The following is an 18,844-nucleotide window of genomic DNA, read 5'->3' as shown; positions in this document are numbered from 1 at the left end:
CCTTTATCCTTTTAGGGAATTCATCCTAACCAAGGATTTCTATAGTTACTTTTTTCTAAGCTCACACATTTCTGCACATCCCCTTTTTTAAAAATTAGCCTATAATACTGCAGGTTTACTTATTTTCTATTTATCAGCTCTGACTATTACCATGATGGAAGTGTTTTTCATTACTATGGAGGACTAGAAGGGTCAGAATTACATAAAACTGGCTTGCTAACTCTCCCATTTTTTCTGGTGTTTTGGGGGGTTTTTTGTGTTGTTTTTTTTGGGTTTTTTTGTTTGTTTGGTTTGGTTTGGTTTGGGTTTTTTTGTTGTTGTTGTTGGGTCTGTGTTTCAACATCACTGATGTACCCTCTTCTTCCACTCTGTATGTTCACCTTTGTCTCTTTCTTTTCATCTATCTCAGTTCAACTACTTAATTTTCAGACCAAGCCTTTTCGATTCAGTCTCTAATTAACTTCTACTTCCCAGTTCTCTTACTCTTGTTGTCACACTTTTCTGTATATCTTTTCTGCTCTCTTCCCTTGTTTCTGCTACTTCCTTGCAGTGGACACTTCCTTGCAGTGCCCACATTCAACCAGGCCCCACCTGTGAAAGGATTTTATAAGGAAATTCTTTACTTCATCTTGGACTACACTTGTGGCTTTGGGGCAATGGAACATGTGAAGCCTGGCTAGTTGGGTGATAAGAAATGCCGAGGAGAAAACATTATTTATTTGCCAAAATAGAGTTCTCATCTTTTACAAAGACCTTTTAATGAGTCCAGATTTAGGGTCATGCTTACAAATTGGAACACATGTCTTGGTCTCCAACAAACCTTTACTATCATGGAGCAGTAGATATTTTTTCCTTAGTTTCTCTTTTAGAAGTGGTCACTCTAGGGACTTTCATTAGGCCTTTAGATTTTACATCAGGTAAAACCAGATCTCAAATTCCCGTGAGAAATAGATGCCTAAGTTTTTACTATTTTCAGGGGCAAAACGGGAATTAGGAATGAGATTTTTCTACTTTATTTAGTTACCAACACTATTTAGTGCCACCCTCTAAGCCAGTCATTTTAGGATCTTAAGTTTTTTTAATAGAAATTCAGAATAATTCAAGGAATTAAATAGTTGAAAGTAGTAGTGTGCAATTGAAAGCTAATTTTTTTAATATAAGGTTGGTCAGTTTTACTTAGGTAATACTGCCACAAAGTATGTTTCTGTAAATATCTGTTCAAATCTCAAGAGCTTTTAATTTTGCTTTTAGGAAAAATACAGTCACCCCTGCCTCTCTTGTCCTACATTTTTCTTCTTATATTTTTCTCCCTATTATTCTGTATTTAAAGCATCTTGGAAGAATCATTCCAATATCAAAAATCTCAAAAGGGTATTGTGAAGGGTATTACATAAACTAACTAATTCATTATACTACTAAAGAATTCTAGCACGGTAATAAGTCACTGACTCAAAAAAGTTAAATGAACCAGTGATTTTATTTGTATGAATAAGCATTAGGAAACAAGTGCACAGAAAAAGAATTTAAGTATTCCAGTGAGGGCTTTAACACAGAGATGTTTTGCTTTAAGAGGAATTGGTTCTGTAACTGTTTCTTGTAAGTGACATAATCCTGCTGATATTGGGGTATTCCTAAGGCTCAGGTGAAAAAAAGCTACCTTTTCTCTTTCATCAATTAAATTATGAATAATTTTTACAGTGATATGGTAAAAAAAGTTATTAGAAATATTTGGAGGACTGTAAGAAGAAGCTTTATGTCTCATAAATTATTTGCAATAGGATTTGAACTTATAAGATATCAAAGGCACTAAGGCTTTTAGGTACCTAAATTCCTACAGGTTTCAAACAGCAGCAAAATAGAAATTGGGGTTGAGATTCATCTAACCTTGCCCTAAGTATCCATAATAGAAGCATCTGAACAAGTCTTCTGAGATTCCTTTAAATAACTAGTAGGGAAATCTGATCATTTTTGGGTTGAAGAGGTGGTGCCCATCATTATTCATTTAGAATCATGGAGATTGGAAAGACCCTCCAGAAGTCCAACACTGCTCAGAACAGATCTAATTAGGCGAGGTTGCTCTAGGCTGTGCACATCCCCGTCTCCAGGGGCAGAGATTCCACCACTGCTATGAGCAATGTGTTCCAGGATTCCAGCACCATAAAAATTCTAACACCTAATCAGAATTTCCCATGTTCCAACCTGTGCTCATTGCCTCTAATCCTACTACTGAGAACCTTTGAGGAGAAACTGTTGGTCATTGCTGCAAGAGTACAGAAAGGATCCCACAGCCAAAGCCCTGACTGTAGCACCAGGCCCACACAGGCAGTTATTGACCTGCTAGGTGAGAACACTTCCCTACTTTATCCCACTCAGTGACAAACTTGAACAGACACAACACGGGCCCCATCATGCCTTTTACTCTTGCCCTCATAGTTCCATGGTAGTTCTTGATATGCTTTGCACAATCCCCAGCAGCATTAACAGTGCTCAAATGGAAAAGCAGTACATTAAGGAGCCAGAGGAGCGTCAGCAGTCCCTCTGCAGCATCCTGGCCAAGCAACAAACCTGAGATGCTAGCTTGGGTCAAGCCAGAAGACTAGTTCCTTAGTCCCCACAGGTAGGAGTCTTCAGTAACTATAACTTGCCTCTTCTCTTTTGTGTAGACAAATGTTTTGTGTGCAGTCAGCTCTGATAAATCCCCTTACAGGTCTTGTTTGTCCTCAACAGTGCCCAGGGAAATGAATCTCTTCTAAAACTGCAGATCTGTAAGTGGAGCAAGAACATTTTTCAAACCTTCCATCCCCAGTGTGATCTCCAGCTCTACCTCATTGTTCAGTTTTCTTGGCTTAGGCTCTTGTCTCAGCTGAGTTGTGTCAAAGGTGATGGTTGATGGCAGCAACTCTTCTCCTGTGCACTCTCACAGCAGATGATTTGAAACGTTACCTCAAGGCTCACAGTTGATGTGTACCCTTATGGAATAACAGCTAGGGGTAATGCTATTTGCCAAGAGGTTATCTGGAATACTTGAATGCACAGCAAAAAGTTGGGCAGTGACTCAATCAATCCTTGTCCTCTGGAAATTCCTCTTCAAAGCTCTTCAGTGAAGATCCTTACACATTGTGCTCGACATTAATTCCTCCTCTGTATGAGATACCTCTGTTTTATGAGCAGTGAAGTAAACTAAAATTTTCCTTTGAAGTATGTTTACTCATTTGATTCCCATTAACTCACCATTTGAAGGAATAAAATCTTAAAGTTACACTGCCTGTGATACATCACAAGTTATGTACTGTGAGAATGGTTGGGATTTTCAAAGGAGTTGTAAAGTGCAAAATGCTCTAATCCTATTGGTGTTTAATGGGTGTTTAGCATCAAAAAAAAATCTCTGTCAAAACAGGATTTAAGTAGACTTGCTTGGGTCTATCGTGTTTGAAGTCATTGAGTTGTTATTAGCATTTCATCATCATCAATTAAATTTCTACTAAGATTAAAAGTGATGAGTTCCATTAACTTTTGCTGTTAAATAAGAATTGTCAACCGCACTATGTTGGCAATAGCAAAATAAGATTTCTATGATATCTGTATCTATGATCACTTGTAAAATGGACTTTGTCAGTTACAGCTCTGTCCTTCTCTCACTAATTATAAAGTGTTTCTGAATTCAGGTATGTTACATATGCTACATGGAAGCATATTCTCCTGAAGAAAAGATATTACTGAGTAGAGATCTTACCAGTAGAAACTAAATAAATGAAGCTGCATTACTAAGTTCAAATGTATTGAAAAGAAATTAAACATAGATATCTACATATATATGTAACTATATATGTACACATATATGTAAATTAGAAAGAATTACTTCAACAGAAACAGAAGTCTTAAGTATGTTAACCCAAAAAATCATCATGGCTAGGCTTCGCGAACGAAGATTTGGGAAGGTTCTATCCACATTTGTTACAGGCACGCTGGTGGCTTGGTGCGCTGTTGGGAACTCGGCGAACTACCATCAGACCTTCGTGATGCAGTCATCATCACTTTGTATAAGAAGGAGTTAACCCAACAAGACCTTATTAAAAGAAGGTTCATATAGTTTTTAATTTAAAAAGGTGTTTGGTGATCAGCAAGTTCAAGGAAATGAAATCCCCTCTATTTAAAAGAACTATAGTTAACCCCCCCAAAAACAAATCCCTACCTTGCCCACCTTTTAAAAGTAATAAATTTAATGGCTCAGATTTCAATTAGTGCTAGTTAGAAGTACTTTGAAAGGCCCTAGTTGGCAGCAAATGAGTCTTTAAAACTCTCTATAGCCTCTAAGGACTGAGTTTGTCTGCTCAAGAATGCTTTTGCCTATTTGTAGATTTTATGGCTGTAGATTGTATGATTGTCTATATATGTCTCGGGTTTATTAATGTGATTTAAATGACTAAGCAGATGCTTAGTTTGGATTTTAACCTCTGTAGACTTCTGCTGTTGATGACATATAGGATTGAAGGGAAGAAAAAGGGCAGGGATGTACACTGGCCTGTTAGGAAATTATATACAACCCACTCCAAAGAAATGAGAATGGAGTGCTTATTCTAACAACAACTGGTAATTAGGAATGAAAATGTGATTCTTTTGAAGTAACTCAGTAGTTACAGTAGCTCAAGGCATTGCATGGGAGGATATGGATGAGGGCTTACTCAAATAATAAGTACTTTAGTAAACTGTAAAACACGTGTGCACAGGTCACAAACTAGAATATACAGTGGCTACTGAAAATTTAGGAATAGCTAATACCAAAGTGCAGTAATAAAAAAACCAATATTTTTCAGATACTTTCAGGTTACTTAATCAGAAAAACAAACAAATTATGGACCTCACCATTAGAAAACTAGATAGAAAGCTAAGCGTCATCATCTCAATAGTTCAAAGTATATAATAATTTATTAATGAAGTATTTAATAACTTTAAAATACATATAGTAATATTTTAATTTATAGGTTAATGTACTACATCATAAAATGCTTTCAAAGAATCCATTATCTGTCATGCAATATATGAAAAGTCTATACATACTATGATCTCCATTGCATACTCTGACAAGTAGTAATGTATTTCATGTCAAAAACCACTTCTGAATGTCACCATATGCTGTAGTATATCCTCATGGCTCAAGTAAAAATGGTGTCAAAAATCCATTTAAGAACGTTTCAGTAATCTGTTCTGACTTTTGAGCCTTCATGATTTAGCAGCAATTTTAAGGATATGTCAACCCATAGCACAGATCTGTACTTCACAAAGCAGTATGGCTGTCTAGAACCATTTATCTTTTCTTTTATGCAGTCTTATTTAAAACTAACTGCAGTGATTTCTTGTCTAGTATTGAAAATACCAAAGAAATTAGCTCACAAGAATATGGGTCTGAAGGGTAAAGGAAAGAGCTTGACTGAAATATATTAAAATTGAGATGTGCCTAGAGAATCAAAAATAAGCTAAAATATTTATTTTCATGTTAATTAGAGATAGGATGTTTCCCAGACTGAGTATTAACTCTGGTTAGTTTGGGCTATGGGATTAATAGTTTTATTTTTAACTTGCATACAATCACAACTCAAAGGTTAATTCATGCTCAGTGAGAACAAACAAATGTCCCCATAGAAATAAGCCTGTTGTAATGCCTTCTGGAAATTAGTTATTTAACTACTACTTTACAACCTTACTCATAAGAATTTCTGTAGTAGTGTGTTGCTACATTGTGAAAAAAATGAATTAAAGTTCATAAAGATGGTGTTTTTTCTCTTGAATACATTAAACAGTGATCTGCTGAATATCAGTGGCAGTGTGTATATTATAGGGTGAGATTCAGAACTGGGAGAGGCTGTTGCTTCATTTGAATTCTGTGCTGGAGAGCGGTAGCAAAACACTGAGAAGCAGAGGGGAGAAAAGGGCAGTTGATGCAGCAAAAATCTGTTAAATTACTATTTAAAATACACAAATGTTTTTTTGTTATACAGTGTGCCATGAGATTCACAAATGTTATCCTAACAGCACAAAAAACCTGTGATATTAGGGCATATGTAGTATGTAGTAATTTCAGTTTAAAACATGGGCCATATTGGATTAAAACTAGCCATTTACAAAATCTTGTGACCTGAAAGACAAGAAAGGATTGAGGGTGAGCTAGGAAGTCAATTTAACAAAAAATTTATTCTGTTATTTGAGCTCTGTTGAATATTCTACATAGTAAACCTACCAGACCTGGGAAATACTCTCACCTATTGTTTTATTCTGGAGATATGCAAATCTAAAATGGCTACCAAAATATGAAGAAAAAATAAATTAGGGAATAATAATAGGGAATAAATTAAGGTTCTTCTGGTGGGTTTTTTGATTTTTTTTAATATTATTTTAGAGCTACCTAAAACATGAGTATTTAACAATAATTGTCTATGATTATTAATTCTAACAACTGCCTTGACAGCAGAAGTTATCACGAATTTTTGTTTCTTACATTTATACCCACTGATTCATCACTATCAAGTGTCTCAGTGCTGAAACTCCTACACAAGTTTTCTTCTGGATTTGACCTTATATGATAGAAACCAAAAAGAACTCAGCCCTGAACTAGTGGTCATTTTAGTATCTAGGACAGTGGCATTGTTTCAAGCACAGTTAGAAACATCCAAGGGTGCAGTTTGAGTAAAGCAAAATAAGCTTAATGAAATTGTTATGTTTGAATTACCTTAGCTGGAGAGAAATTCTCTTGGGTCCAGTGAGCTGCTGAGGGTTCCAGTGAAACTGGGCAACCACAGAAATTAACAGTAAAAATTTGACTGTTCGGTTACTCGATGGGGGATGAATGATACTAGAAATGTGAAGGGGTACGCAGCGGTGTTTGTGTGTGAAAGCTGATTACTGGAGCTGGAGGAGAGCATGTCTGATGTGTCAAGAAACCTGCAGGATAATGGATGTTCAGGAGAAGACAACAGGGTGTCTTACCGGATTAAGCCAGCATCAGATTGCAATGGAGGGCAAGAGTGAGATGTGTACATACAGAGGTTTATACTGTCAATTACTACAATGTCAATGCAAATACAACTGATCGGGTGATTTTCCAGCTGAGCACTTTTCTGTTGAGAGGACATCAATACTGTTCTGTATGTTATGATTATGTGGGATGATGGATAGAGTTAAACCTAGAGGGAATTCAGAATTTTAAGGTAAAAAGCAGTTGCAACTCCCTGGACAGATGGAGGTCAACATGCTCTCCAGTACAACGATTAACATCTGCTCAGAGAAATAAAATGGAGTGTGGAACGAAGTGGAGACTACATGATCCCCCTCCTTTCTAATCCCAGCAGAATGGGAGAACATTGCGGTACTAAGACTGTTTGTACCTGACAAGGGAGAATCAAGATGTTCTGCTGCTGAAGCCAACAACCATGTTGAACCCTCTTCTCAGGTGCCAAACCACGATCACCATCTCCCTCCCATTAGGTACACCAATCAGAAATAAAAAGTATTTATGACTAGAGCCACTCAAACTCCACCCAAACATAAAGAAAATAACATAAAAGTAAGTTAGGGAGAGGGGGAAAGTGGGAGAAGACCTCCACCGAAACTACTGGGATCAGTCGACAGTGCCTTTTAACTTTTCTGGAGGACTGATGAGCAAAAATCTGAACTCCCACCTTTTACGTGACAGATGCTATCTTTATGATAAAGAAGAGTCATAATAAAATTGCATTCATCACATTTCATCAACTATTTCAGTGTGCTTACTCTGTAGTCATGCACCTTCCTCAGAGTTGCATTTAGTGATGAAAAGTCTCTCTAAGAGCTTCAGACAAAAATATGTACCCTCTTTAGAAAGAAAATAAGTTTGCAACAAAAGGTTTTTGTCCTTGTCCTTTGAATGTGAATTTCTTCCTCCTAAACTGGACTATCAAGCTGAACTTCATCTATATTTTATGCAGATCTCTTATATTATGAAAGACATTGCTTGGTTGTGTGTGGATTAAACAGTTGATCTCATACTTGGCCATAAGGTAGTAATTACGTGCCTGGGTTTTCTATTGATATTTATTTTATCATACAGTACAAAAAAACGTGACTGCTAGTGATTTGGGCTAATGGTGTGATGTTTATCTTTTTACTAGTCTTGGTCTTAACTAGCATTTAAATCAGTACCTGGTCTGATATCCCTGTGATTTATTAGTAATTTCTTTAATACAGAACAATGTCAAAATATAGGCTTTATTGACTCATCACATATCTTTTAGGTGTGTGTAGGTTTAAAGCATGGCCAGTTTCATAACACTAAAATAAGAGTACTGGAGATTTTTTCAAGCTCTCTTTAAGCATGGTGCTTTTTTGAGTCACGAAATCTTAAAGTTATTAACCAGAGCATTCAGACTGAACATTTATCTAATGTGCAGAATATATAATTTTTTCCAGTGAAATGAGAAAAAAACAAAATCCTAAGTTTCTGTGGAAAATTAAGGATGTTTATTAACTGATGAAAATAGTAACAAAATGAGTTTGAGTGCTAAAATAAAGTAGTTCATCACAACTATTTCTCCAGGAGATATGTAGAAAATAGAAAACATTGATGTGAGAGTTAAATAGCTGACTTAAAACTAACTTAATCTTATTTATCTGTCAGCAATGATGACTATTCTATCCAATTATCATGGCTAGGCTTCGCGAATGAAGATTTAGGAAGGCTCTATCCACGTTTGTTACAGGCACGCTGGTGGCTTATGAGGCCAATTCGAGATAGACATATCCAATTGCAAAAGGCACAGCAGAAAGACTCCTTAGATGGTGTATTCAGCAGGATACGATTCTTTCTGTGTTGTCTTTTCTCCTCGAGAGTGATCCTGCGTGCGTTTTCAAAGGAAACGGCAGCATTGTAGATGGTGTGATTCTATCCAATTAATACCTATAATTATTCTATCCTAATGAATACAGAAACACATTATTATTAGTGGTAGTGTTGTGTGTTTCTGCAAGGTCATGTGTACCCAAAATAGTATACATGGAAAGAGAATGGGAATACTGCACTCTTAATGTGCAGTTAATATATTTGTTAAGCAAGACAGTTGCAAAGATCACTTGACCCAAGTATGTAATTTAGAGTTAAAGTGCCTTGAGAGTGTGAGTTCCTGCTGTCTTCTCGAAGTACAACAAAGGAGGAGGAGGACAAGCCTGGAAATGGAACATCAAGAAAAAAAAAATAAAAAAAAATTACATTTTCATATATTTGAAAAGGGAGAAATCCAAAGGCAAGCAGTATATGTAATCAGTGAGAAATATTTCTAGCCTTAACTCTTTCACAAAGCACCTGTCTTTTAACTTGAAAAATGATTTCATATACCAGAGATTCACTGCTGCCAGACACATCTTCCCGGTGTTGATTATCTAGTGTAACTTGGATTTGTGCTCTATGCCTTAGGCTGACAGTCAGGAAGAGCTAGATAATAAGAATTTTGTTCCTGCCATATTACAGATTATTTTTTAGTGGAGGACAACTTAATTTTATGATCAGTTTGCTGAAATTTATTTTACATCTTGGTAAAGCAATTTGTAATTCTGATGAACTATGAAGTATTTGATTATTCTATATTACCATTTTTCATTTGTTCAAATGAGAGTTCTGTTGGCAATTTAATCCATTGAGAGAGAAAATTTTATCTTGGACTGGACATGCTAGTTGCTAGTCATTGGACATGTGTACTGTCTTCTGAAACAGTTACTTGGTAAATTGTGAGAACAAAGATAGGAACAGATGGAGTTGAATGACATAAGAATGTTAAACATAATAAAAATTTATATAAGCTTCTTATAATTACTAGAACAAGAAATAGCCTTAAGATTTCAACCACATGACAGTTTCCTAAGATAAAAAACATTTGATGCACATTTGCATTTAAAGAAGATTAAAAATATTTTTTGTTTTTAACAAAAATTTGGATTTTCATAACAGATAAAGAACTATATGGTTTACCTGTAGACGTTTATCAGACTGTGGTATGGAGTCTGAACTTGAGATCCCAGGCTGCAGTTAGGATTACTGCATTATTTTAGTCTCCAAATAAAGAAAGGCTAATCCTGTAAACTGCTGTTGAATACAACAACGTAAAAAACTAGATTCCCTTTACTCCGTGTAACCCAGCCAGCGTATTACAAGAGCTACATGGTGCAAAGCTCTGTTCCAAATATGCTGTATTTTAACTCACTGTCATGTACACCAAACCTCTAATTTTCAATATTTTTGTCAGCTTTTTCTCCGAATAGGGACACTGAGCAAAAATATCTGTTTACTCAAAATAAGAATACAAATATTTTACATTAAGCAACACACTTTGCAAAGTAGTTCTAACTCCTAAAGTAATTAATATTTTATATCGTGTATATTAAAACCACAAGAATTCATCTTCCTTTTCCTTTTTTTTGATAACTTGTTTGCTAATATTTGAAATAAAATAATTTCTATAGGATTACATAAAAAAAAGAAAAAAATAATGGTAGAATGCGCTGTATACCTTTACTGTTCAAAGCAGGAGGAGGGTTTGTCTTCTCATGCTGTACCTCAGCATATGGGTGTAGCAGGAAAACATATTATACAGTGTACTGAATCTACCCCTTATTTTTAATAATGCGCAAATAATTTTTGTTTTTTTCTGTCTGTTGCCTACAGCTATATTCTTTAAAAACATTATTTCTACTGAATTTATAAGTTTCTTGAAGCAAGAAGTAAAACCTCTAAACTGCATCATTATGGTTTGTAGTTAGTGATTTAGCCTTTAGTTAGTGTACGGAACTTGATGCTCAATTCTGTGTGATGGTGAGAAGTTTCAATGTGAAATAGTATCATAAATAACTGTTTCTTGTCAACCACAAAAATAAGGAACTAAAACATGTGGTTAAAACTTACCTAGTTAAAATGAAATGTAGAATCAGAAACCTTGCCCTCAAGGTGGGTGGTCTTTCTAGCGAAGAAATGTAAAATATTTAACTCAAATGCAGTAAAAGCCAACAGGATTTTTTTTCCTGGTAATTGCCATGTTTTCAAACTGGGTTGTCTAGATCTTTTATATTGTCTGTCATATCAGTCACATTTCTCCTCTGGCTCCATGATCTTTGCTATGGTTTCTCTTTTTAAATAAAATAGTTAAGAAAGAAAATTTAAAATATTGGGAAAAAGTGCATTCCCTCTCCTATTCCATTCTTTACTGTTTTCTACGGCAGTTCGTAATCTAAATCTCTTACTTCCTTAGAAAGTCCTATCTGACCTATTTTTCTTCCTCACTTTCTCATAGGTCAACAGCATCTGAATCATCAAAACGGACATTGTTATTCTGTTGTTAAATGATTTTAGAGCTGGTAATGACTTTTACAGTGTTTGGCATCAAATAGGATGGGAGACTTGGAGAACAGCTGTAGTACAAGTGTCACACACCTTCCTGATAGCAGAGGACCACTGCAGCTGCTTGCCTTGACTTCTTAGTGAACCCAAAAGTTTCTTCACTTCTGGAGGCAAACTCATTAACTTGCTTTGTAAACAAAATCTCTTTAGCTTCATCTCCTATTTCTTCTCAATAAAGTAATTCTGAGATATTGTATAAGAAATGGAGTCATCCTTAAGTAGCTGTGAGGACAGCTTTTATATCATTTACCTGTCAGAGTGGGAAATGTATGAGCTGGTGGGTGCCTTACCCTTCTTACTCTGTGATATTTTTTTATATTCTTCATGAGCACGCTTTGTTCAAGTGTAATCAGTGAATCAATGTCTTAAAGCAATACAAGAAAAAGCAAAGACACAAAACTTTTACTTACTCTTTAACGTAACAGAGCAATTTTATTAATCAGAAGAGATCAGTGAAGAATCACACTCAAAAGCCTAAGATAAATGATGAATCTTCCCCCTGCCTCAGATTAAGTTCTTAAAAGCTCATTACTGTCATCTGTGCTGACTCTATAAACTGCCAAGATGTCTAAAGCTTGGGAGGAAGTCATTGCTTTAGGTTATTTTACTGTAAATTTACCTCTGATAAGCTCTGAGAACTTCAGAAGTGTAAATATGAGGAAAGTTTTCTTTGAATAGCAAAGAGCTCGGTATTTGTTCAAAGTGAAAATTAATTGTTACAAACTTTTTGCCACCAAATATTAAAAGTTAACCTTTTAAACATGCATTTAATTTTTGAAAGACATCACATTTTACCCTGTGCTTTTATATGAAACAGGAGTTCTAAACTGTTTCAACTTGTACTGTGATATGATACAGCCCCCAAAACTGTTTATATTAATTAAGCTCCTGTTATAACTGCATGGATAAACCTGATTCTTGATTCATCATACTTTGAGCAAAAAATTACTGATTTTCCTTAAAAGCATAACCTTTCACTTTGAAATTTTGCATGTTTTTATTTGTACTTAGCATTTTCCTTACCTTTGTGCATGTATTTTTAAAAACAGGTACCTATAGAAAAGAGAGAAAGAAGTCACATAGCATTGTTTCTTAAATCAAAACATAGCTTACTAGGGAGCTATTGCTTATGATAATTATTTTTTTTTTTTTTTGTGCCAGCAAAGACTCGTTACAGAAAAAAAAACCCAAACCTTATGAAGATTAGCCACTCATGAAAATGGCCACCCTCCCATTATTTGCCATGGTAACACAGACAGTTTGCCTTCTGAACAGAGGTCAACTTTGCTGCCAGGCTGTCAACAATGCCTTGGTCAATCAAACACTAGATGAGGTTGCAGACAGAATGAGGGAAGAAGGCAGCTGGTACAGTTAGAGGAACTTGCTAGGTAATGCAATTTTATTTACATTACACTATATTTATTTCAGAAACAAGTTATATAAGTGTCTACATCAAATTAATCAGTTTTAGCCTATTCCTCTAGAGGTCACATTTTACAGTGTTGGAGTTTGTGCTTAACAAAAAAGTTCATCATTAAAATTGTTCTGTGAGTATGTATATTTCAAGATTCTTTTAAGAAATGCAAGAATATTTAATTGCTGTCTAGGTTAATTCTGCATGATAAATTTCAGCTAAATGCTATGAACAATGAAAAAAAATGGTATGTCTTAATTCTGTGTTGATAAGTAAAGAAGAAGGGGGGTGGGGGGTGGTTCAGAATACCATATTTCTTCTTATGCACTACCAAAACATTATGGACAGGTTTTGGTGGTGGAGGGGCTACAGAAGTGGCTCCTCTGAGAAACTGCTAGAAGCTTCCTCCATGTCTGGCAGAACCGATGCCAGGCACATCCAAGATGGATGTGCCACTGGCGAAGTCTGAGCCAATAAGAAATGGTGGTGATAACATATTTAAAAATTACAAAAAAAGAAAAAGTTATTGTGCAGATGAAATTGTGGCCAGAGAAGACAGGAGTGAGAATATATGAGAGGAACAACTATACAGACACCAGGATCAGTGAAGAGGGAGGGGGATGAGGTTCTTCAGATGCTAGAGCTGAGGTTCCCCTTCAGCCCATGGTGAAGCAGCTGTGCCCCTGCAACTCATGGAGGACACCAGGGATGCAGAGATCCACCTGCAGCCCGTGGAGAAGACCCATACCAGAGCAGGTGGATGCCCAAGAGAGGGCTGTGAACTCATGGGAAACCTGGGCTGAATCAAGCTCCTGGCAGGGACCTGCAGACCCATGGAGAGAGAAGCCCACGGTGGAGCAGGTTTGCTGGCAGGACTTGTGACACTGTGGGACACCTATACTGAAGCAGTCTGTGCCTAAAGGACTGTACCTCATGGGAAAGTGATCCACATTGGAACAGTTCTGGAGATCTGTTGACCATGGGATGGACTCACACTGGAGAAGTTTGTGAAGGACTGTCTTCTGTGGGAGGGATCCCATGGGGACCAGGGGAGGCATTCTCCTCCCTGAGAAGCAACGGGAACAATGTATGATGAACTGACCATAACCCCACTCCCCGTCTCCCTGTGCCAATCAGACCAGATCAGAATAACAGTGTGCAGCCTCCACGCTATTTTTAACTATGTGTATGTCCGCTGTAAACGTGGGCAAACTAATTTTTTTGGTGTTTGAACTGCTTGATAAACAAGGATGTTTGCTGGGTGCTGTAAACTAAAGTGGAACTGAAAAAATTATCAAAGAAGATTCCATTGCAACTGGACAGTTATTAATATTATATAATTATATATACATGCACAACACAAAACTAAATACACTTTCACTTTATTTTCAAGTCTAGGTTGGAGGTGTATTCTGTATTACTTGAACACAGTAATGAAACGAGCACCCCTGTATCATTAAAAGGTTGGTTCTAATTTTGTCTTACTAAAAAAAGTGATTAACAGAAGCTCAATTGATCTGGAAGAAAGTAAATCTTGCCTTTAAAACCTAAGTGGAAGTCAGACTTATCTGAATCTATTGGTGTTGTGCTTTTCAAGTCTTGACAAATTATTTTTCCTACAATGCTTCCTGACTTCAGTCTTCTTTATAGGAGGTATGGTGTTATATCATTAAAACATCAACTCCTGCTGGGAGATGCATTCAATTCCTTGGAATGCTGTAAGAAATAGGTGTTTTTTTAAAAGCTGTTTTTAGTCAGTTATTTACTCAGTAAGAATATATTTAGGTGTCAATGGCAATTAGTCATTCAAGTTTTTTTCTTTTAATTAAAGCTCACACTTTAAAACACTAAATCAAGGTAAGTCGTTCTGAAGAGGAATAGTTTGTCCCTCACATTTCCTACCAGGTGGAGATATTTTCAAGACTCTCTAAACACCAGGCAGTCTTTCTTCTCATCTGTTAACTTTATGCACTTCAATATCAAAGCACTACATGTGGGCTATGGACCAAACTGATGTCATGACACTATAATTACTAAGCTTTTGTAAATTTTAGATGTAGACTTGATCTTATTTATTTATTTTAAAAATATGTTTATTTCCCATTTGCAGATATATATGTCAACAAAATATCTGTCAAGGAATTGTTTGAGCTGACTGTAAATTAGGAAAACTCCTTTTAAGCCATTTTTATCTATGATTAACTACATGTTTGAACAGTAATGAAATTTCATAATTGACTTGGAAATAATATTTTTTTATGTAAGTACTGAGAGGGAAGAAAAGGAAGAAAATTTTTCTCTAAATTTTTCTTATGGAAATATGAAAATAAAAGGAAAAAAAGCTAGAACCTACTTTCTCCATAGAGTACTACATGGCCACGGTGCCAAATACTTGGCAGCAACAGAGGACCATAAGGAATGTACCTATTTTCACTCATAACAGCCGGAATTTTCAGTTGAGAAATGCAACATAAAGGTCTTGGGTCTTTCGACTTGGATACTAGAAGCTTCTGAAATCACTGACCTTAGATCAGTCTTACCTGCAAGAGAGAACAAAGTAGCTTTCTAGCAAAAGCCATTTACTACCATTTTACAAATGAGGTCTGCTCCTCAATCACAAAAATAACAATTGCTTTCTTTTTTTAAAGCTTGATATCTTCTAATTTGAATAACATTATATTTTTTTAAAAAAACTTTTTTTAAAGTTTGATTATCTTCTAATTTGAATAACATTATAATTTTTTTTAAAACTTTTTACTTTACACTTCATCAGTCTGCCTCTCATATCAGGAAAAAAAATAATTCCGAATTGGTAGAAACTTGTTCGTTTTATGTCTTGATTTCACTTTCTACCAAATGCAAAGCCAGAAAAGTGAAGAAGCAAAAACAAGCTGACAAAATAATCTCAACGTTAGTAGTGAATGGGTAAAATCAAATACCCTTATTGAGAAAACACATGTGTAACACTGAATTATTTTCTCCCTTCAGAACTAGGGAATTGAGAATGGCCTTGTACTAGGAGCATATTGAATATCAAGACAAAAGTATGACTGAGGAATGAAAAAGAACTAAAGGTAATTTGGGAAAAAAGAAGCACACACATTTACTTTAATGTGACGGACTGTTCAAAGTTGAGATTAAGTAACTGCCAATGAGGGTGTCATCTGCTTTTGCACTAGAGAAAATACAAGTAGTATAATAAATTTTTATTCTACAGAAAGTACATGAATATTCCATCTCATTCTTAAAAGCATGGACTTGTATTTTTTTGAGAATACTTAAGGTTAATAAGTATTGTTTCTCTAGGAACCATTAGCTGTGTAACACACCTCAGTCACACTCTGACACATATACCTTGAGTAAAACTGTCAAAAAATTGTAAAAATGTAGGAACACGTTTTATAATATCCCTCATTTTCTAAACCTTGCATGTATTTATGACAGTAAATGCATGTATTTATCAAATTGGCAGGCACTGAAAGTACTTTAAGAGAATGTTCTCTCTCACACTTTATGAAAGCTTCAAAGTGATCTGTAATAGCTGGATGTGCAGTTAGTCAAACGAACAATAATAGACTCATTGCTGCAATGTATCTGCAGGGAAGAAGCAGAAAATCGGTATGAATGTATTAATCACTATAAGGAATTCAAATACTGAATTTTATATTTTTAAAGTTGATTATAAAGAAGTAAAAGGGTACCACTGTATTTTATCTTTTTTCCTCTAAGAATTGCAGTCTGTTTATTTAGTAATGGTAGTATCATCTGTATACATTTTTGATCTTAATTAAATTTTATTTTGGTGTCCCTGTACTATAGGAGTCAGATGAATAAAACTGAATTTTGAGAATCTGAGGTTTTTTTCATCATATTGGAGAAAGTACCTTTATTTATTTATTGATTTATTTTAATTCATCTCACATGACTGAGCTCTAGAAATAAAAGCAATCTCAACCCTAATATAACTTTTTCTTTTCTTTGTCTTTTCTCTTTACAAAATAGGATGGACAGGTAGAAGGGCAAATAGGTAAGAATCCCCACAGATGGCTGTTCCATCCTTTTATTAAAGTGTTAACAATATTAAGTAGTTGTTGTATGTTGACTGTTGCATTTATTTAACATGCTAGAGGTTTTTGTTTGGTTGTTTTTTGGGTTTTTTTGTTGGTTTTGTGTTTTGGTCTGGGTTTTTTTTAAGTATTAGGAGCACCAAAAATAACAGAACCATAGAATATGCTGAGTTGGAAGGACTCACAAGGATTATCAAGTCCAAGTCTTAGCCCTGCACAGGACCGTCTCCAAGAGACATACCTTACTAGAACAGCAATTATGGATAATTAAGGATATAGGAAAATGGAAGACATGATAAACCACAGCTAAAGAAATAAGAGGAATTAAGAACAAAAAAAAAATGCAATTTTTTTGTCAGTGCAATATTTAAAATCAAACAAATTATGGTGCAAGGCAATGATTAGACTTCACTTGAGCAAGTCAGACCATCTTTTCTGGAGGGGGAGGCAGTAGTTGCGAAAAGGCAGAGACACAGCCTATTTTTGAAGATCTAAGCAATGGTGGATTTAACAAACATTGAAGAGCCATCAAAACACTGACTGAGAGAGAAGCTGAATGTTTCCTTTAAACCTGTGCTGAAAGAGAGACTAATACTGAAGATGCTGTTAGAACAAAAAAGATGTCCAAGTAAAACAGTATAAAGTATAGATTACTGTATAATGAGGAGGAAGGAGGTTTTGAAACAACCATCATACAAGAGGAAAGCAATGTATGTAAGAAAATTCAACTTAAATACAGATAACAAAAGAATTCAGTGATGTGGAGATATTTAAAAGATTGGACTGTGACCCACAATGCCTTCTTCTCTGTTATTAAGTTTTTTCATGTTGTGCATAGTACATATTCCTTGTTTCGATAGATTTGATGATCCCACAAGATGGTGGGACACTTAAATTTGGATATTGATGTTCTCAAATTTAAAATATGTCTATGAGCCATGTGGATGCAGCCCTTGCTGACATAGTCATAGATTACTGGATATCCTTTCCTTATTTTGCTAGCCTCACCATTTGTTTAGATCTTCTGCTCATCGTGTGCATGTAAGTATGCTTATAGATTATTCTCTCAGATATGACTTTCGAACATCATAATTTCTTTCGTTACTAATCATTTCTAGACAGCTTCAATGAACTTTATTGAGGCTTATGGAGTTAAAATTAGATGCATCATAAGTAACTTCACAAGACTGTGAATTTTTCAGTTTAACTGATCTTTTCAAAGCTTTGTCCATTACACAGATAATAAAAATACAGTACTGTATGTACTGATATCTTTATTGGAAAATAACCAAATAAAAATATGATATAAAGCAACTGCATAAAGGCAGATCTAAGGAACTGAAATGTGTAAGTAACGCAGAATCTAAATCTCATTTAATAAAAATGAAGCTGGAATTAAAGTCTAGAAGCTGGCAAACGTGTGTTTTCCTTCTGAATTGTGTTATGTTTCCAGAATAGGCATGCATCTTTGCCTTTCAGATGTTGACAAGTATGTACATTACTTATTTAAGTTCTCCTACTGTAATGGCCAGCACAGCCTAAAGACTGGAACTGTTCTTTTCTGTATTAGTCCTCCAGGTTGTCCTCAAATGAAAATGAATTATGCTTGAAACAAAATTTTATATATTTTCTAAACTTAAGAACATCATTATTTTCTATAGATGGAAGGCATATAGTTATTACTAAGGATTGGAAATGCTTTGCAAAAACCTAAATCTGCCACTGTTAAAATGGCAACTTTTGCTGTAGTATTTTCTTTGTTTATTTAAATACATGTTTATGTTATTCTAATGGCTAGATATCTCAATTGGAAAAGATTCATGTTTCTTCACCTCTTAATGAGAACCAAGAAAATGTGAGTGCCTGACAAAATAAACCACTTCATAAGATGAAAAAAACTTAAGGAATAAAATAGGGGGAGTCATATCTATAAAAATTCAGTTCTCTGTT

At 35.2% G+C, this 18,844-nt stretch overlaps 1 long non-coding RNA gene across 1 annotated transcript; it reads left to right on the top strand.

The window, feature by feature from the left end:
• The first annotated feature begins 2,177 nt into the window (after nucleotides 1-2,177).
• LOC127476292 (uncharacterized) lies at nucleotides 2,178-3,760 on the top strand. The gene is made up of 4 exons (XR_007906535.1): nucleotides 2,178-2,341; nucleotides 2,434-2,617; nucleotides 2,708-2,765; nucleotides 3,666-3,760. It is a non-coding gene; the product is annotated as an uncharacterized LOC127476292 (long non-coding RNA).
• The last annotated feature ends 15,084 nt before the right edge of the window (nucleotides 3,761-18,844 follow it).

This window comes from Manacus candei, unplaced genomic scaffold (genome assembly GCF_025592945.1).
Source record: "Manacus candei isolate 608988 ecotype Guabito, Panama unplaced genomic scaffold, ASM2559294v1 h1tg000049l, whole genome shotgun sequence".
NCBI lineage: Eukaryota > Metazoa > Chordata > Aves > Passeriformes > Pipridae > Manacus > Manacus candei.
The sequence above is the reverse complement of the archived record's forward strand: the minus strand, read 5'-3'. Positions and strand labels throughout refer to the sequence as shown.